The 24,824-nt window shown below is 39.2% G+C and overlaps 1 protein-coding gene across 9 annotated transcripts in view; it reads right to left on the bottom strand.

Annotated features, from left to right (window-relative positions):
* The window catches only part of Pak3 (p21 (RAC1) activated kinase 3), a 259,192-nt gene that overhangs the window by 89,371 nt on the left and 144,997 nt on the right, over positions 1-24,824 (bottom strand). For 3 of the 9 annotated variants that reach the window (XM_034484828.2, XM_034484830.2, XM_034484829.2), the window contains exon 2: positions 24,218-24,328. The exons of the other annotated variants lie outside the window; for them this stretch is intronic. The gene's annotated coding sequence lies outside the window, so the exon portion shown is untranslated. The remainder of the gene's footprint in view (positions 1-24,217; positions 24,329-24,824) is intronic. 9 annotated transcript variants of the gene reach the window in all.

Genomic DNA, 24,824 nt, shown 5'->3' with positions numbered 1-24,824 from the left:
GCAAGCTTAGATGTTGATTGCCAATGGCCCTCAGCCCCAATTTCTTAGCTGTTTTAACACTGACATTTCTTGATGTCTGCTTGTTATTTCTGGGTACCTCATTTGCGAAGTGATTTCGGCTGTTTTTACATTATAAAATCAAGAAAACTTTTTACATACACACCAGTTTCAGGAAAGTTGGGGTATACTGTCTTGGCAGACAATGTTCATCTTTTGCCAAGCAAGCAGCTAAAACAGGTAGGGTGAATGTCATTATGGCCAATGGCAGAGCTCCAGCACACTGAAGGATATCATCATTTTACTCTCTGTATACTGCATGTCCCAGAAAGGTACTTTGATAGCACAGTCTAGCCTAGGTTTTAAGAATTTAATATTTATTCTGAATTTCACTGTTATTTAGGCTCTTGTGTCAAAATCTGGGGATATTTCTGTTTCATCCAACTCAAAGAATGAACTGGAAAACGTGTGTAATTTCTAAAGAAATGTTTATGTCCAAGTGTCCTCTTATTCTCATTCTAGCCTCCCCCCCCATATGAGTTGACCTTCACAGACACAAACGAGGTTCTAAAAGTGTCTTTTGAATGAATTCCTGGTTTTTATGTAAAGAAAAATCAAACCTAGCTACAATGGAACCTCAGTAGATTAATTAAGTATTACTTAGTACTAATTTAGCACTATGTTAATTATCCAAATACAAGTTATCATGTCACTTTATAAAGGGACATTTACTGTAAGTGAACCTAAGTATAGCATTAACAATAACTGCTGGAATAAGAAATGGTTTGCTGCTAGGTTGTGGTGGTACATGACTTTAATCCCAGCACTGGAGAGGCAGAGGCTGGTGAATCTCTGAGTTCAAAGCCAGCCTGGTCTCCAAATCAAGGTTCAGGATAGCCAAGGATACTTAGAGGCACTCTGTTGCAAGGAAAGAAAGAGAGGAACTCTGTCACAAGAAAAGAAAGAAAGAAAGAAAGAAGAGAGAGAGAGAAAGGGAGAGAAAGAAAGAACATGAAAGAAAGAAAGAAAGAAAGAAAGAAAGAAAGAAAGAAAGAGAAAGAGAGAAAGAAAAGGAGAGAGAAAGAAAGAACAAAAAAGAACAAAAAAGAAAGAAAGAAAGAAGAAAGAAAGAAAGAGAGAAAGAAAGAAAGAAAAAAGAAAGAAAGAAAGAAAGAACCTGCCATAATTCCTTTTAGCTTTAGTGGTTACAGAATTTTTATTAAATTTAATAATTACCTATAAGTTATATCATGTGAGGAGAATTTAAAATTTTTACTATATTTTGTGAAATCATGTTTGTAGAAAAATGAATGCAACTGGGAAAGCAACAAAATAAGTTAAATTAGCCAGACTCTAAACATCTTATGTTTTCTCTCACATGTAGAATACAGGTTAAATAAAAAATATTAAAGGAGAAGGAAGATTTTAGGACAAGAAAGAGGACCAGAAAAAGGGATGAAGGAAGATAAGAAAGAGGCAAATATGATCTAAATACATTATATACATGTATCACATAGCATAATGACTCTCATTATTTTGTATAGTTAATATATGGTAATAAAATTTTAAATTACTTCTCTATGTTCTAAATTTAATCAATATATACAGTCCATGATGCTCCACTCTCTTCCTACTGAACTACTGGCAATTAAAGGTTGTTGGATGTGGCTGTTTTATATCCATGGGAGGCCTGCCCTTTTCTGAAGAGAAAAGGAGGAGGAATGGATGGGGGGAGGGGAAGTGGGGAAGTATGGGTGGGGCTGGGAGGAGAAATTGCAGAGGAAACTGTAGTATTAGAGCGTAAGGTACAATGAAAAAACATGGTAAAGTATATACTAATATAGCAAGTACCACATGCTAATGGAACTAGTAATTATTATACATGTGAAAGCAGGGCTAATGAACTACATTCTCTTTTACATTTTGACCTTCGATTCTTCTAAATCTCCTCTTCTTCAGACGGACTTCATCATGTTTTACTGGCCCAGCTTACAGTTTTCATTTGGTCACTGGGAATAATTTGGTCTGAGACTGATTGTTCTGGGCTTGATAATACTGTCCAAATGTTAAGTTATTATTTATTATTACAGAAATCTCAGCTATGCAAGCAACATCTAACTTTATAAAAACTCAGTGTGAAAGTTACTGGGCAGGACCTGAGTAGTTAAGTAGAAATAGCAAGAGACAGATTTCTGGAAGGTCATGTCCTGCATAGATAAAGAGCTACCGTGTTGCAGATGATACATATTTTCTGATGACGTATTACTCAACTTGATATGACAGAAGTCAAAGAGACAGTCATGCCCTCTTTAGAACAGATCTGATCTTGCATAACCAGGCAAGACAACAAGAGTTCTAGGGCAAGTACGTAATTTGACATACTGTGCTCCTTTGTTCTTCATCAATAGGTGTGGCTCCCACACCTATTTACACATTTCTAATTATACTCTCTAAAAAGGCAGCATGTTCATGTTCTTTTCTGGCTACCTGATGACCCCGAAGCTATCTGACCAGGTCTGTTTTAGTTTGAAGATTTAAGGATTACTTAGGATAGAAAACTGAAACTAAAGTCTTCTATGCTGTACTAACAACCTACATCTCAAATTTCAAAAACATATACAATGAACTGAGATAGATAGATAGATAGATAGATAGATAGATAGATAGATAGACAGACAGACAGACAGACAGACAGACAGACAGATAGATGATAGATAGATAGATAGATAGATAGATAGATAGATAGATAGATAGATAAAACCACATTCATGGTCTGATATCTCAGGAACTCTTCAGAGAATCAAAACTTTGTTTTTAGCTTCATTTGTCTCATCAGGGGGTCATCAGAAGGCTTGGATCAACCTTTATAGAGATGAAGCTGAGACTGAAGAATATACATCCAGTTCCACAATGGGAATGTGAACTATGACCTAAATATTCTCCACTTGCATAGATATTACAAATTTTATTTTGTTTAAATTATCTTGATACTACTTCAGTTCTTTGTCAAGATTTTTTTAAAGTACAAGCAAAAATTATCATCTTGACATGGTTAACCCACCTTTAAAGCAAGTGGTTCAAAGTATGCTTTTGAAAACAGTGGAGAAAGGGAATGTATTCACAAGGAAGCCTTGGTGTTAATGTATTTTTTCCCAAGTTGGAGGTATCTTGTACTCTTCCATAAATGTAGAAAGAGAGAATCCTATTATGTTCTGTTTGTAAAGAATGCCAATTTCCTATGTCAAGTCCTCTTCTGAGACAGCTTTCTACAAAGGACACTATTAATGGATCACTACTTCAATCTGCCTATGATGTCATTATTTCCAAGATCTTAAAAGAGACTATTTTATTTGGGATGGCTGTAGGCTCCATTTCAAGTATTATACAAAAGCACTATTATTCTCTAGGATCCCAATAAAAAAAAACTGTTGTTTTTCACTTCTACAACAGAAACTTCCGAGTGGCACTTTAGATCTAGTTATAGGACATTTGTTTCCCTTTCAGATACTGGCTCTAAGCATTGTGGAAAGATAGGTAGCACTAGTGTACAAACAGCCACAATTTATATCTTTTTGTAACCTGATTACAAAGCTACTACATTTCTTCACAAAGAATTCTAATGGCTTTCATGGATGCTATATATTTTTGAGCTACCCCTTGGGAGTTAGTGTTGACATATTCTCTGGAATTGCAATTGAAATGCATCTACTATTTAAAATAAAGATTTTAGTTTCACTATGAACAAGGATCCTAAATAGTCTATTTCAATGTATCCACTAGGATACATTATGTCTATTTTTCATCTCTCTCTCTCTCCTCTCAGTCTCATACACAAGTGTGAAAGCATGTGTGCATGTTGACTGTATGGATGCACAGAGCCCCTTACTGACTTGCCTCTTGGCAAAGAACTAACTGTTATGGAGCAGGGCAACTATAGATGCAAGGAATAGAAATGTTCAATGACTATTGCTATTCTCTCACTTTTCCAACATGCATTCTCCTGCTACACAGTATGCAGTACAAGACTAAATGCTTAGGAGGTTAAAAAAGAAATTCACCAATCTGCATGAATCTAAAGGACAAGGGGAATGAAAAGTAATCAACTATAGACTAGATAATATGATCAAAACCCACACTATGATATATATTTTGAATTGGATGCAGCCAAAATGCCAACTCTTCCCATTTATTACTGGTGCTATATATCAGGTGCATGAAAAATGAGAAACCAGAAATTCTGGTTTTACCACCACTTACCAGATCATTTATTAAGCCATAAGCAAACAAAATACACATTTTAAACAAATACCATGAGAGCCATACATAGAAATAAACATGTGTGTACTTTCAAATTTTATGTAATTATTTACTTGCATACTTTTTGCAATAAGACAAATATGTTGTCTGCCTTTCAACCAAAATCCGAAACTAACAAATACACAGCCACAATCAAATGAAAGCCCTCCCTTAGAAAACCAGCAGCAACATAAGCCTATTACCAGACATTGGTGATCACACCAACGTTGTTTAATATCCTTTGGATATGAAACTAGATGATACAACATAAGGCTAGAATAGAAATGTCCTAGAGCCTAAAGAAAATGTCCAGGCTAAACTGTAACATTTCTGGTATGTAGATATTGAATACATTAGACTAGACTAGACTAGATTAGGCTGGACTGGAATGAACTGGAATGGAATAGAATAGAATGTTTTAGAAACTGTGATGACATAATAATCATTTAACACAAAGACACATGAAAAAGGATGGATTTTAGAATTGCAGAAGTACAGTAGGCTTGTAACAGAATTCTGTTAAAATAAGAGTGTGTTATCTAGGAAATCTTTGGGGGAGTTTCTGTATAAAAAGAATTGGTGCTAAAGATCAAGGATTAAAACTTGAAGACAGCCTTTAGACTTCAAAGTATTGAATAAGCATAGATTTAAAGTCATCGTATATCTCCTTAGAGAAGTATAATAAATACAAAATCCTTTTTTGTGTGTATGAAGATGAGATTGCTATCTTTATTGGAATGATGAATATACTAAATTATACTTTTGTGGTGGGAAAGATGATTCAAGAATTGTACTTGCTAGCTTTTTCCCTATAGTCCCTTATAACCTAAACACACATTTTCAAGATGACTATATGTGTCAGGTATAGATGTCAGTGGGAAACAAGCTGTGTCTTGATAATTATACTAGGCCAACATCAATTCCACTCTACTTGCATGCATTATTAGCATATGAACTTGCCCAACTTAAAAATTCATGACTGACAATATGAGGAAATATAGTAGATATTTTGTAAACTGTTTCCTTCCTTCCAACTAACAAAGAAAGAAAAAGACAGAGACAGACACAGAGAGAAAGGAAAAGGAAAAATTATGCAGCCTTTCATAAGGCTACAATATAGTATGAAGAAAGTATTACGTAATACTTTCCATTTCTCTAACAACTTTTATCTGGATACTTCTAGACATGTTTCAGACATTAATTCCTATGTTAGGTCAATAAAGGCATTTCATGAGAAAAACAAGGAACTAGATCTGAGTCTCTAAGATACTCTAGATCCACACCGATACTCCCAGAGTAGATGAGCAAGGAAGAAGCCATCCATTAACCACAGGCAGCTGTGTGGGCCCAATTTAGGAGTTTTGTCATCTTGTCTCGAACTGCATGGAGCCATTATGCATTCCATTCTCCCCCAATAGATCATAAGCTCCATGAGGGTAACATTGTAAGTGCATACTTTCATATTAGCTAGTACAGTGTATTATTCACAACAAGCATTGCAATTGAGACAATTAAATGGAGCACTATATATTCTAGGCATTAGTTTCAGCTCTGAATGTTACATAAGCTTACATTGCTACTTAGAGCAAGTCTGAGCCAAGAAAGGCATGCTTGCAAATACAGCAGTAGTCTAACTACAAAGCAAATGGGCATCATTTCAAAGACAGTTAGCTCCTGGCTAACGAAACAACATATATATATATATATATATATATATATATATATATATATATATATAATTGTAATTTCTAAAAATAACTTCCATGTTCTGCTCTGGTTTGTGTCTCACATCAACACATTAAAGAAGTCAGTATCATGTCTTTGTCCTCCATCAAGAGTATAGGTTAAGTGACAAAGTCTAGGATACTTTAAACTCCTCAACGTTTACCAAATCCCTTTTAACAATACACTACAACACAACATATATCAAGGTAAACAGAAAAATGCACACGCTTTTCATGTATACATTTTTAACCTCTTGAAATAGTAACAAAATAAGTATAGCCTTTTCATATCAAACTCACTTCAGGCCAGTACTTACTGAGTTCATTTGCTTTTCCCATCCAAAGACCCAAGGTTATTTGGTTTATTGATAGAACTCCAAAAGTTTTTGTTGACCAATTGTACCAGTTCTTGGACTGCCTTGTTTTGGAGCTTGCCTCTTCTGGGAGCACTCACCAAGAGAACTCTGCTATTGGAGACAGGGGTGTGCTGTTTCAGAGAACCTCGCCAGGGAGATACCATTACAGTGGATAATGGAGGGAAGCCATTTGTAATATCATTTGATCAGGACGACCTGACCTACTTGTTAGGCAGGAGGTTTGCAAAAGCAGCTGGACAAGCAAGGGAGGCGCTAGCTCTTTCTACAGCCGTCTAGTTTCAATCTTAGATTATGCAAGAGATAGCTCACTGATGACACACATACAAGCACGCTCACACAGAAAACAGTCATGTTCTCTGTCATTCACACACGCAAATGAGGTCAGCTGTACAGTAGTCCTGTCCTCTGCTAAAGTTGTTATGAGAGGCTTCCATTGTTTCCAGCAGGAACCAGGCATTGAGTCCAAGAAATCAGCAGATTATAGTTACAGATTTCAGTGTCAGGCTGTCAAAAAAGGGAAGTCAATAGGTATAGGCCTAGCATCTGGACCTCATATTCTGAATGTATTACAAGGGACAAATAGTTCCCTTTCAAATGACTTCTTAAAGCTCTAAATATATGCAGTACAATACTTTATTACTTATTGTATATGCAACATGAGCTAATGCCAAAAAATTGCTAATGACTGTCTGATGTGTATTTGTATTTACAGACTCATGCATCATTACAGGCTTCAGCTTTTTGTTGCCAGTACCAGAATACCTATGATAAAATCAGAGGCATAAAGTACAAAGGCAGAGATATTTTTAAGCATGAACGAACAGAAATAATTAACACTAAAAGATACCTCAAAAGAATAGGTGGGGAAAATAAAAGGAAAGCAGAATCCCATAATAAAACATTTCCGGGTTCTGAAATAGAAAATGTAATATCCTTGGAAACATTCAAATGGAACAAATTAGATGCAGACTGATAGCCCTAGGAAGCAGGGTGTGGTGAGCCAATGTCTTGGGTCTCCAGTGTTCTAGCTGCTTCCTCTTACTATGTGCATAGATTATAATTATCCTCCACAGTGAACCATCAACACATTTTCTTAAATTTAAGCTCAGAATTTCAGTTGCTACATTTCCTAGGGCTTTTTGCATTAGCATGGAGATCCCTGAATGCTGCTTTGCAACCTGTGACTCATAACTCATTATCTTAGCTCCTTGTTGTGTCCCTAGTTTCCCTGCTCCCACAATGACTCTCTGTAAGATAGATGTCCATGCATGTCTGAAGAGGGCAGTTGAGACCTGGTCTTCTTTCTTAACCAGAATTTAGATCAACTTGGTATAGTTTATACGTCAGCAAAGAGTGATTTCCTATCAGATCTGGCAGCTAAGCAGTTTGAGCCAGCATGAAATATAACAACTTTCCCCCGGCTCTGCCTTTTAAACAAAGTTTAAATATCCACAACTTTAAAAGGCTAAGCATGTGTTTCAAAATCTTATTTGAGAGAAATTAGGAAATATAGAATAGCAGTATCTATTTTTTTTTTTTTAAAAAAAAGGTTGTGGCTGGAGAGATGGCTCAGTAGTTAAGCACACTTGTTGTTCTTGTAGAGGACTGTGGTTCAGTGCCCAGTACTTATATAGAGTTTCACAACCAGCCATAAGACCAGTTAAAGGGGATCCAGCAGAAAAACACAGATACAGATAAAATAAATCTAAACTGAGAAAAAAATATTCCTAAAATACTGGAGGAAAAATGGGAGGTGAAAAGACCTAACTTTCATCCATCCCACTTCAAAAATAGTCAAATATAAACATCTACTTGGTCACAGCCCTAGTTTAGAAATTTCCCATCACTGTTGCCTCACTGCCCCCCACCCCAACTACCACCACCAATGACAAGTGTTTTACTTTGGAAAAAAATAGAACTGGCCAAGCTTGGTATAGTGGTGCACTCATGTAAACCTAGCACTTGAAAAGCAGGAGTAACAAGATCAGTCAACAAACATTACATGAGATGCTGTCTCAAAAATACAAAACTAACACAAATAAAGAAAGCCATGGGGTTCAAAAAGGATCATAAACTACACAAGGTAATTGTTTAGAAACAAAAAAAGCTTAATCTGAACAATAACATCACAATTGGTTACACTGGGCTCTCCATAGACTTCTCATGACTTACATAGGCTTTTTAATGTCAAATTGTCAAATCAAATGAACTCTTTAATCTCCTTGCTCTCCATCACTCTATTACTTGATTACAGAAGCCACTGTATGCTTATAGAAGACATAATTTATGATTGTTTCATGTTCAAGCAGATCCTTACTGTGGCACACAGTCAGCTTTGCTTCACCAGTGTTCACACACATAGGAAGAGGAGACTGCTATGTACTTTTCTATGGTTCCTACAAACCCCCAAACTGGGTTAATATGCCCTAGCACTTATCTCAAAGGAAAAAAAATGGGCTTTGGTGAGAAAAACTGCAGATGAAACAGAAGCAGAGTTTGGTGCAAAAAAGAGTCAGGCCTAAGGATGAACCTGTGAGGAGTTTCCAAGTTTGTACTGTGGAACATCAATGACAGCTTAGAATGTATCATGACAAATGTACGGTGGCTAAGGAGAGTGAATCTGGCACCTCATAATAAATATACACAGTTGTACGAAATGATGTTCACGTTAGAATATCCTAACTCCTTTGAAAGTAAGCCTAGCAACTTCTCTATGGCGTATCACTTGAAATATTATCAAACAACCATTAGCTAGGCTGATGGCCTTGAGCAGAACACCTAGGAATGCCCATACGTTTGTCTTCATAGCTTAATAAGGATTTTTAAGTTATAAGGATGTATACAGGGAAAGAAAAGAATCTTAAACCATTGCCTTTAAGAGGAAAACATATCAGTTAGTGCTTTGTCTTTGTTAATCTGAGGTTGATTTCATTTCAAGAAAACTTGGGACAAAACCAGACTGACTACCCTTTGAGGAAATGAATATTATGATTTTACTACTAAAAGCACCCCATCTGTGTACCACTCTCATTTATTTAACAAACCTTTATCAGTTCAGTATCCCACTGGTATCATGATAGGTGATACACATAAATAAATGAGTACATAGCTCTGAGTAAGGTTGGAAGGCTCAATCAGTGGCTACATGTTATCCTTAAATACATACCAAATGTATAGACAACAATGTAACTGCCAAGCAAATAATAGCATATAAATATTAGATGTTATTCTTAAAACCACAGCTCACATTTATACCTCCATCCATGTCACCAGCCTTCCCATGTCTATAGTATGGCATTGGATATAGGGAGAATACAGAGATGAATCAGGACCAGTTCTTGTTTTCATGGAAAGTAGACAGTAGGTATGCAATATGATGCAATCCAGGTAGGCAAAAGATGATTCCGAAGGAAGAAAAAAAACGTTCCCAAAGGAGTCAAGAGAATGAATTGGGTATGACTAGTGTGTAAAAGCTGAGCAGATTTTGAAAAATAGGAATCAACATGTTGTCAAAAGATATTATTCAGTAATGTACTCTAACAAATGAGTGGTCTCAGCATGTTAGCTTATTTTTTTTCTCTGCTTTGGGTACTTTCTATTGAGCTGAATGATTGGTGTTGCATGAAGAAGAAGAGATGTCAAAACTGCATAGAAAGCAGTATTTGAAAGTCTAAAAGCTAAGACTCTGTTTCCAGTTCAGCTACAAAAAAGAAAACAGTAGGGTCTTACACAAAACATTTTAGTACTGGATACATATACATATGAACAGAGAAGACATCTGGGAAAATGTTAGCAACATAATACTTGGAAAAACAAACTGTTCTTGTGTGTTACCTTTAAAAACTACATGGTGTCATTTTATGTGGCTTTCATTTGGGAGATAGCTGTTCAGTTAGTAGATATTTTTATAACCCTGAAAGAATTCTCTCTAAGCAGAGGAAACAGATTGATTGCAGCTCTAGTTCCGGATTATTCTACAATGCTTAGAAAATCATTAAATATTCACAAATCTATTAATTCATTGAGCATTTCCGCCATGTCTGTTCTATGCCAAGCAATACGGAGGATACTCGGGAAGGACAGAAGAAAATGGCTAGCTAATACTGCCTAGATAAACAAGGAATAGCACTGCCTTCTTGAAGATTCTTGAAAGGACAGTCATGACAGTTGAGTTCAAGGATGAAAACAGGTTGTTACTGAAGGAGGGGACTGAAGAAAACAAGCTCGGCAGAGGAAGTATGTTTGAATTACATTAGGGAGAAGAACCAGATCAAAGGAAAGGCAAGTTTCGGGCACAAAGAACTCTATGTGTTAATGTCCAGAGGTGATCAGAGAAAGAAGGGGAAACATAAAGTATTTAGAGACAGATTAAGAAAGGTCTTATGTGTCTTTCTATTTCGTTTGGCCTCTTTCTGCCTACACAAAGACATTTTAAGTAGTGGAATGGCAAAATTGGGTTGTATTTTAGAACTAATACATTGGTGCCAATGTGGCAATTCCCAATTGAAGATAGGACTATTTAAAACATTTTTCTGTTTTCATAAAAACAGAAATTAATATTATGATCACGAGTCAAGGGATAGGAAGCAAAGGTAATACAGAAAAAGGAAGCCAGGAAACAAGAGATTTCAGGAGGAATGGCGCCTATTTTGGAAACTGAACTGAATTTGGTATCAGGCTAACACACCCAATTACACTAGTGTTCCTCTTCATAACAGCCACTGGGCTATCAGAAATAAGTATACTATTAAGAATAAGAAATTATCCTCACGTTTTTGGCCAGTAGGATATCTCTTTTAATGAGTTTTTTAATGCATTTAAAATTCTATACAGGCTCTTCTGAAAAAGACAATAATTCTAGAAAGACAAAACACAAACATCTCCAACACACAGTGATAGAAGACCGAAAACAGTGACACCCTGAAAATCTCAGTAAAAGTGAATCTAGAAATGTCTCTGGGGGAGCAAGACAAATGTTTAAATGTTTAAGCATCTTGCTTTTGAAATCAAAAGTAAGAAAAAGTGGAAGCAAAGACCATAATAAGGACTGCAGTTCATACATGGTAGAAAAATATTTATCTTTGGTTGTATGTCTTCTCATTAGAGATAACATTTGAACAATAACTACAATGGAAACATAGTTATGACACATTGGTTTGGCTTGTGGAATTATTCCAAGAACAGCTGGACATATGAGCTCAAGATTTTAACTTGGAGGCCATGAGTATGAAGAAACTACCCAGAGGTGAATTGTATGAAGCCAAAGAAATTAAGATGAGAATGCTTCAAACTGAATGCATTGATCATGATGCAAAGTTGCAGATAGGTCAGAAACGTTCCTTTTCTATCTCCTAACCTTCCTGCAAAGTCAACCTAGCTTGCTTTCTTGCTGTTTTCACATTAGAAACAAAATGTCCAGCTGCTACTTCAAGTCTGTGAATATAATTAGATATATTTTGAGAATTGTAACACCCTACAGTCTGCTGTTATTGGAACAACTTGGGAGACACCATAGATTACACATCAAGAAGCATTCTTCTTGGTTGTGGCTGTTACCACTGTAGCTATTAATATCCTGTCCTGTTCTGAAGAACACTAATGATGTCACATTGGTTGCTGTCTTGTATTATGCTGGGCATTGTGTAATACACACAGTCAGTTTCATATAATAGATAAACCATTGCTTACTTTTAGATCTATTTTCCATGGGAAAGAATAATTTCTGTTCAGGTAGTTCCCATTTGGTTAGCATCAAAAGACTTTTTCATGTGAAAACGCAAATATTCATTCTGGACTAGATCCCCTTAGTCTACACCATTGGTAGTGCTCTGGACATTGTTTGGCTCCTCTGTCACTGTGTCTTTACATGAAAAATGGGACCACCTCATCAGAAACGTGTGACGACACAATATTCTACATGTGGACTATGCTTCAAAATAATCAAAGATGTCCTACTAATAAGATGGTTATCATTACTGCTGCATAATTCACAAGCTATAAATACAATTACCATTATTCATGGAGATCTTATCATATCCTAGATACTCTGCTTAAAAGTGACTCATATAAGTTTATATAACTTGTATCTATGAGGCATTAGTATTACTTCTATCTGAAAGATGAAGAAATCCTTGACATTTAGAAACATTAAGTCACTTCTCCAAAGCCATAGATCTAGTAAACTCAAGGTGAAGACTTTACAACGCCATGTCTGTGACTCCCAAGCCTATGTTCTGGATTTTATTTTGTGTTCTCTGTTGAACACGCACTGGGGGATCAGCCCAGGGATTCATAAATACTAGGCAAACACCCTACCACCAAGCTATGTGTGTATCAGGTCCCTATGTTCTTATATATACCTCTTCAGCCACACGAAGCTTCAAAGGTTCAGTTACTCTCAGCCAATCACTTTCTGTGCTTGCTCATGAATGTCTTTACAGTTTCAAAGTAAGTGAACTGTGCTTCCACTGTGGTATTTGAGACCAAACTTTGGAAAAGAGCAAATGCTCTCTCCATAAAGGAGATATTCAATATTAGAGGAGGCAAGAGTGTGCTGACTCTTGGCCCTACCAGCATTAGGAGTTTCTTCCACATTCCTTCCTCCCTTAGTTTCTTTCACAGCAAGTGAAGGTACTGCCATTGAAGGCTTGACAGATTTCTAGGAAGCACTTACATCATTATATCAGATGCACATGAACAAGAAACACTGGTGAGGTGGCAAGCCACACATGCCCTGGTGGAGCAGGGACTGAGGAAACTAAAGGATAGTCATGTTTTCCAATTGTTTCTTTGAGTAGGCATAACACTGACAGCTGGCTTTTGGCTAAGCTAAAATAAAAGATTCAAAATGAGTTTAGTAAGTCCAGTGAACCTCAGGCTTTGGCTGCAAAGGCTTTGGCTCAACACCATTTCTCTTCTGTCTGGGAGTTCTCTCCCTTTGCTGGCGCCTTTTAAAGTCAATGGAAAGATAATAATAGGATCTTACACTTGTATGTTTACTATTGGCAGACACTGAACTATTTTCTTAAAGTATCACATTTCATCCTCATAAGAAGTCCATTTTAGGGCTGGGGAGATGGCTCAGTGGTTAAGAGCACTGACTGCTCCTCCAGAGGTCCTTAGTTCAATTCCCAGCAACCACATGGTGGCTCACAACCATCTGTAATGGGGTCTGATGCCCTCTTCTGGTGTGTCTGAAGACAGCAATGGTGAATAAATAAAAAATTTTAAAAAGAAGTCCATTTTACAGGTAAAGACACTGACTATTAGGAGGGCTTAGTACTTAAACTAGGTTACACAGTTAGAAAGTGGTTAATCAAGGATTTAAATACTGGTCTTACTGACTCCTATGTTTATCCTCCTAATGCCTTTTTCATTTTTAAAAGAGAGAGATTATGAGGATTTATAAAGGTATAAAATAACACATAAGTTCTATAGAGTCGATATTCTTACTAAGCAATTTTCATTAAATTGATAAGAATCCAGGCTTAAAACTTCAGTTTGTCCCATACACTGTACAAATTCCCTATAGTGAGTTTCAGGTATCAACAATGTAAATGTAAAATTGCCAGGCTGTTTCTCAAATGTTGTCTCCAAAAGGAGGTGGCAACTTAATCTTGATTAAGTACAATGATCTCATTAAGGTTTGTAGCTCTTTCTCTACCTTATGCCCAGTGACAGAGCACTCTGTTACACAATCATCTGGAAAGATGGCACGGCTCAGTGTTGAGCAAGATGTGCATGAGAAAGTTTACTTTGGCAAGTGGCTTCCTTAAACCATTTCTGGGCTTTTAAGTCCTTTCCCATCTGAAGACCACTGGATGATACAATAAAGATATCTCCGATGCCAAGCTGCAAGATTGTTGCCTTTTATGACTGTTTTATGTACAAATGAAAACAAAATACCTCAAAGGCACAGATATGTGTCTTTCGCCCATTTGAATCTTTCTCTGGCTGACACTATGTAGAGCCTATAGAAGGATCCTCTGATCTGGTAAGCCGTTAGAATCCTAAGATGGGGAAGAGGGAGACATGTCTGTCCTGACAACATGCCCCTGCCAACCTTTTCCTTTTAGTTCCTTAATTGGGTCACAGAAGTAGTTCTTCTAGGCCTAGCCTTCTGCCAGTAGGATTTCTTTTAAAAGGCATTATGATGGACTAACTGCTGTCCAAGACATTTTCAACTTAATGATGGAGTCAGGGGTTGACTGACACCTCTGAATGAAGACATGCCACATAGACACTATTTCACACCCACTTGTGCTCCACACTATATCAAGTGGTGGTGCACACATTATATGACACTCACATGTGCCCAGAAAGATTCCAGTGGAGGAAGCCATGCATAAACAAGATTACTGTGTGGTGTTCTTGTGTTTGTAAATCTCTAGATTCTAAGTTCATGTTCCTCTGGCTCATTCCCGGGCCTCGCGTTTCTTTCTACTCTATTACAGGAAGATCTGCAATCTGCCTGAAGTGTAAGAAACTTCCATCAGCTTATCTTTACCTACGCCTACAGAGAAACCTCCTCTGGGGACTTGTTAGTAACAGCTGTTGAAATTTCAGCGGGGTCTATATATGTGTGGGCACACTCACAGTAAAAATGTATTTTATCATCCAACTATCTCATTAACCTTTTCTTTCCCTTTCTTCCTCTCTTTAATGAAGCAGAGGTTGACGTTATTAAAATGTATTTTTAGCACACACTGTAAGCACAGGGGCTAATTGAAAGATGGTTACACAGGGCACCCATACATCTGAGTGTGGGCACAGGTTTCTCAAAGGGAGGATTGCCTTCTATCCCTCTGAAGAATGATGTGCTCCGGGTTAACAGAGTATTAATATATGTGGGTAGATGTGAGGTGCTTAAGGGAAGCAGATCTGCCCTTTCCAAGTGTATAACCAACAGCAATTTTTTTTTATCATAAACATAAAACCGTAAATGCGCTATTATTCATGGCACAGCATTAAGGAAATAGATTTTTCCCTTACCCTCTTCTGAGGAAAAGAGATAAAGTAAGGAATGATTTTCTACAAATAATCATACCATGCAAAGCTCACCATTGTTACATGGGATTGGTTAATGTTCTCTTAGACTATACACCATTGAGAAAGTGTGTAACTACAAAAATGTCAGTTTGTGAATTCATATAAGACTTTCAGAATAATATTTCTGAAGTTGAATGTGAGGGTGGGTCATTATCAGTACTTGTGAATCAATGTGGATAGATGGGAGTTACTGTGCTTCTAGTGAAGAGGGAGTGTAGGTCAGTGCCAATGTGAAGATACATACTGTCAGTCTACCCATGGAAGAAACTCAGAGTGTGGAGAAGTTTACAGGAGCGTATATGACTGCTCAGGCATATGGGTCAAATTGGGTAAGTGTATCTATCAGTGTTAGTGAGAATGTGGTAGGGTGAGTACATGAATGAGTGTAAATATTAATAACTGACATGTATGGTGTTGGCAATCACCTGTGTGAGTACATGTATGTATCTACGTAAACTGACTATTGCAATATAAATTATGCATGTATTGTGGTACATACCAGTAAAATGCATGTCAGTGGCAATGAACACTGCACATGTCATTATATGAACCCTTGTATGATATATGTAACTGTGTGAAGGTGTATCCATATGAGACTAGGAGAGTGAAAATGTGTGCAAGTACTAGTATGTGGTAGGTATAACAGTGTTTGTGTGAAAATGTGTGATGGTACGTATCGGGATTGTTATGTAAGAGGGTGTTTATGTAAGAGTGTACAGGAGAGTTATTGTGTGTTCATAAGAATGAATGGGAATGCGTAATTTGCAATGTGTAGTTCTGAAAGTGAGAATGCATATTTGGAAATGCATGAGTATAATTACATGGCTGTATATTAAGCGTGGCTGTATTTATGAATTTTATATGAGTAATGAATGGAGTATGTACATGCCAATGTACATCTCTGTGTACATCTCTGTACATAAGCAATCATTTAAAAGGAGAAATGATGACAGCAGGTAAACATGGCTGTATTTATGAAAATAAATGTATGTATAACTGTAGTTCAGGTTGTGTATCGGAAGGCATAGTATTGAATGCGATGATTAGATGCCAGTGTGAAATGAAAGTTCTTCAGTGTAAATATGTGTCAAAATATCTGCCTCCATGTCTAAGTGTGAGTCTCCGGGAATATGATGTGCACGTGAGTAACAGCAGATCTGTCAGCGGGATAGAGCAGGAGAGTGTAATACTTCAAATTTTGTATACAAGGATGAGTGGGTGAGATACTGTCTATATTGCTATCATCTTTATATATGAATAGGGTGAGGATGTGTGTACACCTGTGTGTCCCTCAGTTGTATGTGACTGTGAGGAAAAATGATCATATCACTGCAAACATGCCAGACAATATAAAAGTGATGTGTTGTATATGACTATGACTATGAAAAGTTTGAGTTGGGCAAGGGGAAAGGTAAGGTATGTCTGGGCATGAAGTGTTTGATTTATATAGGTGTGTTAGTAAGTAAGGGTATATATTATTATATTATGTACCTGTCTAATGTAAGTAAATATGAAAGTGCATGAAAATAGTAAGACATGAGGAGGCAGGAACATTCAAGTGGGGGTAAGGTATATGTGTATCATAATGAAAATATAAATTTATGAATATATGTGTTCAGCTGTAATAGGTTTGTAAATATGATGATATCTGAGAGAGGTGTAAGAATGATAAGTGAGGGGAAATCTGGGGGGAGGGAGTGACTGGGAGAGTATGGAATCATACTGAGGACTAAGAACCTCTCCAGAAAATGTCTTTCCTTCCCAGACAGACATGTTGTTCTAGTTCTAGAGTTACTGAATCCCTCCCAACCTCTATAATAGAAATGACAAAAAAAATGCTTATAGATTTAGAAAGAGAAATGCGAACTAGTTGAGAAAAAAAAACCTCCTATGCAAGGTGCCTAGCTCAGTGTTGGCAACAGTAGATAACCAATAAAACTTCTTATTGTAGCTGTCATAGAAAACCCAGGAGAGATCCCAAGGCACACTTATTATTCTCACCAGTTCTAGTTACCTTCTGTCAGTCAAAGTCTCTAGAGGATCCCAGACCAGGCCATTTCTAGAAAGTTGAATGCATCCGTATCAACAAGGCTGTAATTTCATACCTTCAATTCCAACGACTGAAACTCTGGTGCCTCCCTTTCATGAGAGCACATCACACAAACTCCTGCTGCTGAGATGCAGTTCTACCATCTCCTAGGCCCAAGGTGTGTTCAGGGTCAAAGAGAAATGGCTTGCATATTCTCTACATGTTTGTCTACTTGAAATTCTTTGGGGGCAGTGGGAATGTTGACTTGGGCAACAGGATAGATGCCTAAGCAGCCGACAAAGAGGCAGACATTGGAACAGGCAGAGAGACTCCAAAACATCAAATCATAAATAGCCATCTAAGGTTGCAGGGTACGTAGTACAGATGAGCAGGTTGGCAGACAGAGAAGGGCAGATGACAGGCATGCACAGAGGAAGAGAGACAGGCCCCATGTGCAAAGCTGCTTGTAAGGCACAGTAAAGACCTGTAAGACTAAAGATCTGCCCTTCGTAATATAGTTTCCCTGCTCAGAGAAATATTTCAGGAACTCCTTAGGGAATGGTTTATGATGAGAGGAAAGCAATGCATGCTACAGGCCCATGCTGGAGAGCTGGGGGAGGGCATCTGCCTGTGCTGCCTGGTTAGGTGGGAAGGTAGAGGGAGGGATCTGCCAAATTTTATTCCCAGAAGCAAGAAGAAGAGTGGGTTGGGAATACATTTGACTCTGAAGACCAAATTAAGATTACGGGGCAGTGAAAAGAGCGGAATCTGATTGGAAGGTTTCTGAAGTGTGGCTGAAATGCTACTCAGATATCAAGAAAAGAGAGAAAGGAATGACAGCTTGAAAGGGAGCATTTTCTGTGCTACACTGATGCTCTTAGACGATGCTTGACATTTGCAAAGGACTTGCCAATGACTGCTATGTTGTCTCTCCTCCTCCCCTCAAAATGTAGGTCAAGGCTGTCATTCTGATATTAGAGATGGACAAGGCAAAAGACGAAGGATAGCTATAACAGACTGAACACCCCAGAAAGTAGGGTCATACTGTGAGGCCTAATATAGGGCCCAAGTTCAGATAAGTAGGCAAGATTTATTTGGATTTCAAATACTCCTATCTCCATGCCCTGAAATCCATTGCTCACCGTACACAGCCACCATTGCAGGATCTCAGCAGAGGTGCATGCTGCCCGTGAGAGGGGGCTGGGCTGCCTGAGCTCAGGACTGACTCAGTGCTGTGTACACCAGCTACTGCAAGACACAAGAACTCAGCTGCTCCTTCTTGGAGGAGCCCTCAGAGGAAAGCATTGTGGGGAATGCTGAACCCTTTCTACATCTGCCACTACTCCTCATCCCACCCCCATATATGTTACACACAGAGAAAGAGAGAGTGGGGGAGGGAGAGAGAGAGAGAAACAGAAGGAGGTAGGAGGGAGGAGAAGGGGGAGAGGGAGAGGGAGAGAGACAGAGAAAGAGGGGGGAGTGGTGTATTTCAGAACATCATTTAAGAGGACTAGTGAATCAGAAAGGTAAGAAATGTAAAAACATATGCTATGTAGGAACTTGGAAAGAGTAGTGAGCTGCAAATTAGAACATGAAAGTACAGATTAGTAATTGATGGCTGCCATCTCACCACTCAGGGCCCACTTCTTATCAACTATAAAAGATCTGCTTCCCTGGTCATTTTGGACACACATTAGGAGGGCTAAGGCAAGTAAGATGCATGTGAAAAATGTACACACCATTCAGAATTAAGGGTAAATTTGCACTTACCAGAGATGGCACAGTCCAGTGCCTAAGTATCAATAGAAGTAAAGCTCACCGAGAATGTCTCAGCTGTCTAGTGACCTACCACTACTGTCCAGTTCTTTCATCCCTCAATTCCGAGTCTCCACCTCCATTTGAACTCCTTCAGCCAGCAACCTTTCTTTCTGTAGGTATCTGGAGAAAGAGTCTCTCAGGCAAGAAGGGCCCGAGTTTTCTACCGCCTCACAGCTGTGAAGGTTCTAAACCTTTGACCATAATTTCAACTTCTGGCCTATCTTTAAAGAAATGTTTTCCACAGCTTGTCCCAAATTTTGCCAAATACACACGATATGTGGTTATTTTGGTGATGATTTGCCTTGTTCGTCTCACAGAAGTTTCTGTGTCTGTGATAGAAATAGGTTCTCTCTTTTCCCACCTCCCTTTGCTCCTCCCCCATGGTGGAGCTGGAATCTAGAACCACATTGTCTTGCATATTAGACAGTCACTCTTACCATGAAGCTAAACCTTCTGCCAGAGACAGGGTCTTTTTAAAACCTCTAGTTTCTGCTTTTCCCCACAATCACTTGATCTTCCCCAGAGAAAAATTGATCCCCCCTTTGTAGAACTCTGAGCTCTACAACCCCTACCTGCTCCCCAACATTCTCACCCATATACACACAACCATATTTACCCTGCAAGGAAAGCAGCAACTGCATGTTAATTCAAATAGAGCATGTCCCAGGGTAGCACCTAGCTATTAGAGGACAACAAAATTCAGAGTTCCAACCAAAGAAATAGATTGATGGATATCTAAAGAGAACCCAAAATTAAAATCTTGGGGAGCCATGATCTCCAATTTCATCTCTTATGATAACGCCAGACCCCGGGTCTATCTCTTCTTCTGGTCTAGATCCTAGATCATAACATCCCCTAGCATCTGTAGCATCCCTGTGTATTTCCCCATAGGCTTCCCTATTAGTTTTCCAAATCCCTCCCGCTGCAATGAGTCACCTCCTCCTTCTCTGCAGGAGCTCATTTTCTTTGCAAGAAGGTGAGGTAAGGTAGGGAGGTAAGAACTGTCAGAACTACCACAAGTGACAGGACATGAGGAGGGTCAGATGTGGCCTGTTCCTGATGTTGAAGCCAGTTACTGGGGAAGCAGCAACTGATTGTGGGAGAAGAGAAAGAAATGCTAGAGGCACTGGGAAGAGGATGCATTGTATTATATTTATAATGCTGTGCTTATGTCACGCTTATGTACACCAGCCTGTACTAACCAAAAATCTCCATCTTTCTAAGTTTTCCTTGAGTATACCTCACTTTCTTCACATATCTCCATTTGGAGCATCAAATGGTAACTTCATGGTAGTTTGCCTTGAACCCACCAGTTTTGTAGCTTGAACCAATGAAGAAGCAACTGGCAGGTCAACAGGTTTCTACACTCACTCCTTGCTTACTGAGAGTCTATTTTGAGTATAGCGTATTTTGCATCCTAGCAAAAGCTGGGTTGTGTATATTTGTGCCATCCCTTACATGGTTAAAGGTGTCTGTGTATATTGATGTGTCATGACTATACTATGTTGTGTTTGTCCTGAACCTGCATTATATTATATTTATAATGCTGTGCTTATGTCATGCTGGGTATGTTTATCTTGTCAGTATGCACTGTATTTCTGTAATGTGATATATATGTTTGGATCTCTACCATGCATGGTACATGCATGTGTATATGCCATGTGTTTAATTCATAGTGTGCAGCACATACAGTCTATGCCATGTTGTACGTCTGTACAGAGTGGTGAGTGTTGCATAGCTACATTATACTGTTCAATTCGGCTGCCTTGCTTTCTGCCTATAGCTCAGACCAGCTTGAAGCTGGGCGGTATGAATGCACACATCTTGTACATATCTAACTTCTCTTCCCTTGACACATTTTAGCTTCTTGCCAGAATTCCTGTCTAAGGACTAAAACTATCACCTTGGGATGAAGATCAAAGGAAGTTATGACAGTTATGTTCTCTTCCGCAGAACCATTGGCGAGTGTCTTATGTAGCACTAAATATTTCTGGGGAAAGCTCCTAGTTCCTTTTTCAGGGCAGGGAGAGTGGTACCCCTCTCTTTAAACCCGCTGACACTGAAGACAAACTTTCTAAAGCAGGTTGCACATCCCTGACTTACTCCTTCAGTCTTGATAGAAGGAATGTGCCTTCGTTTACCAGGCATGAGAGCACCCTGGATGAAGATCAGGATAGCAATCAAGAGCTGAGAAAAAAAATGTCTCTAGTGTGGCCACTAGGGGGCGATATTGTGCTGTCAGAAATAGTGGTCTGTATGGGGTGCAGAATTCCAAAGCATTCACAAGGCTCAGATAGAGATGAGGGAAAAGAACTCCCTCTGGAAGCACCCCCCCCCCCACCTTATCTTTATCTTTTTCTTCAGTCCAAACCCCTTCTGTTTTGAGACTGCATTAGAAAGTTAAGACAGTAGTGTGGACCAGGGCCTCTCTCTCTGATCTGTCTATAAAAAGTAAGATACAGAGCTTTTCTGGGGCTTAGTTGTAGGTTTCCCAGCAAATACAGAATTGAGCTTCTCCTTTTCCACATGTTCCCCATTCACATTAAATAAAAGTAAAGTCACACAGATAAACATTGAAATGTGTGGATACCTGCTTTGTGTTGGTTTTCCCTAAACTGGAGAGCATACAAAATGCACAGTGACATTAAGGGCTATTTTCTTTTGTCGGGGGAGGTCTGTACTTTAGCAGTTATCTTAACTACTAAGTACAAAAGGATCCACTTCCTAAAATGTTCCCGCCAGAGTGGAGAACACCCGATCTAACTTCCATCATTTGAAGGTCAAGGAAACAGGACTGAGTACCCCATGCATTCAGCCAAGAACATCTGATTTCAGGTTTCCAAGTTTCAGGCTCTCCTAGCTTCCGCCTGCCCACCCCCCCCCCCAAAAAAAAAATCCTTTCTCCGTATCCAACCCCCTTCTACCCCGCAGAAAACCTTGTCTTCTCCTCAGTTCTGTGAGCTTCTGGACCATTTGCCTCATGATTCAAGCTCTCTGTGAAAATACCTTTGAGATGACTCTTCTCTCTACCAGTAAATCATGTTTCTTCTCAGTTTTCAGGGTCCACTTCCCTTCTTTTGCTTCCCACCCCCAGTCCCAGCTGTAGCTGTACCGTTTTACCCCCTGGTTGCATCCCCTGGGTGCAGCACAGATTGTCCCAACGTGGAGATAACTGACACGGATCTATTGCATTGATTAACATTTCCAATTAAACTCCCGGTTAGGCTGTGCGTATTAGTGACTCAAGTAATCACAAGTAAAAGCATGTGCCTTCCTACGCTGCAGAGCACGGCAGGAAGCACTACATTTCTGGGAAGAAATGGGAACACATTGACCTGGAGGTTCATTTAGTTCTCTGGCACTGCTGAATCAGATTGGAACCGTATGGCTGTTAGTTGATCTGAGGCTCAGGCTTCACACCTGAAATGGAGGACTTGGGTTCTGTAAGTCGCTTTGGTTACTTTTCCGCCCCCTGCTGGGAAAGCTATTTAGTGAGGATTTGGCCTGGAACTCTACCCTGGCCCTACCAAGGGAACCACTTAACTCCTGACAGGTGTAGGTGTGGATGTGGGTGTGGGGTGTGGGGAGCTTGGCTAAAGCCTAAGCTGAGCCCCAGATCCCTGAAAGCCACCCGTATCCTCCATAAAGTCCCAGGGAGCCCTGAGAAAGATTTCTTCTATCTCTGTCTCTCTGTCTGTCTGTCTCTCTCTCTCCCCTCTCTCCCTTCTCTCCTCTCTCCTCTCTCTCCTTTCTTTCCTTTCTTCCTCTTCTCTCTTCCCCTCTCTCCCTCTCTTCTCTCCTCTTTCTTCTTTCTTTTCTTTCTTTTTTTTGTCTTTTTTTGTCCCAAACCTCACCCTAACTCATCCATGGAAAACAGACTCCTGTCTCAGATTATAGCTCCTCTGCTTTCCTTCTATCCTTCATCCTCTGCTCTCTTTCACCCAAAATGAAAGCACTGGTTCTTTGTGTTTGTTTGTTTGTTTGTTTGTTTGTTTGTTTGTTTGAGACTGTTCCTCATCAAGTTTTTTTCTCATTTCCTTGACTAAAGTTACTGGTTTCTGAAAATGGGTTACGAAGTTGGGAATAGTATTGATTTTCTAAATAGCTTTTTTTTTAAAAATGCCCCTATAATCCTTGATTGATCCATTGCTGACTTGACTACCAAAACTTTTCCATTACCATTTTACCAGAGAAAATAGGACTCGTGAGCACCTGACATGGATGCTGGCTTTTTATCTCCCACTAAAGCCCTGCTCCTACCAACTCCATTAGCTCCAACGTATTCAGTCTGGTTTCTAGATCTGATTTCTCTTATATTAGTCATCCTTTTTGACCTTGTGCTTAGTCCTGACTTTATAATAGCAGAATCTCTAATGGGAACCCCAGCCATCTTTACAGTCATTTCCCACTTTCCTCATGTATCAAATAAATCTACTACCCAGTCTCTTCCAAACCCTCAACAAACGTGTACACTGCTCTGTATATCATGTCCACCTTTGAATAGGGAAAAAACCCACAACCTGTAGGAATGATCAGCACTCGTATGTTCGTGGGGTCTTGTGGCCCGTTGCTTGCAGTCTCATCACAATGTCTACTTATCTGTTGGGAGATTTAAAGAACCTGCCTTTTGACATCCTGAGGTCTCTTTGGATTCTGGATTACCAACAGCCAGCTGTAACCCAGCATACCTTCCAGATTCTTTTCATGTGTGTCTTGCATAGACACAGAGGAGTATGACATTTGTATCCAGAAAAAAAGAGGGCCATTTGGCTCTCTTCCCAGATCCCAGCCTATTAATCATCCATTTACGTCCATTACCACAGTGAGCCCCTTTACTCAAAGGTGCCCGTGATTGGAAGCTCAAGTGCCAAATCACACATCCTGACCAATTATAATTTTACACATGGCCCAGCGAAAACCACACTGACCTTTTATACCTGGCTCATCCTAGAACAGGGCCACAGTGCTGTCAGCAACAGGAATGGACCTCCTTCTGTTCCAACACCTCAGACAGCCATACAGTTGGCCTGGATTTGAGTCTGTAAAACCATTGGGGAGGGGAGCAAAACTAACATGGCTAAGGACTTTCCTGGTGAAAGCCACTTTTTTTTTTTAAATAGCACTGCAACCACCATGTTTCCCAAAGTCCAGGCACTCACCCTTCCCTCTACAGCCCACACAGCCCAGAAACCCCCAGGCTAGAATCTGGAATTGTATTCTGGAAGGTGGGAACAAACAAACAAGCAAGCAAGCAAGGAGACAAGCAAAACCCCAACCCAATGGAGCCTCTGGTTTCTTCCTTAGAAGAACCATCTACACCCCCAACACCCTCGCTCTACCCTCAGCCACCACCAAGGAAAGGAAAGCCTGCCAGAGTCTGAATCTAAAATGTTCTGTTCACTCAGAAGTATGCCAGTCATCATGCCAGGTCACAAACTGAGGGCAGTGTCTTCTGGGAGCTACAGAGGAGTGGGAAGGGAGAAAGCAGCAAACCCAATGACCCCCACTCCTTAGACAAAGACAGGGGCTAAGGGG

Source organism: Arvicanthis niloticus, chromosome X (assembly GCF_011762505.2).
Source record: "Arvicanthis niloticus isolate mArvNil1 chromosome X, mArvNil1.pat.X, whole genome shotgun sequence".
Classification (NCBI taxonomy): Eukaryota; Metazoa; Chordata; class Mammalia; order Rodentia; family Muridae; genus Arvicanthis; species Arvicanthis niloticus.
This window is presented reverse-complemented; position numbering and strand designations above follow the sequence as displayed.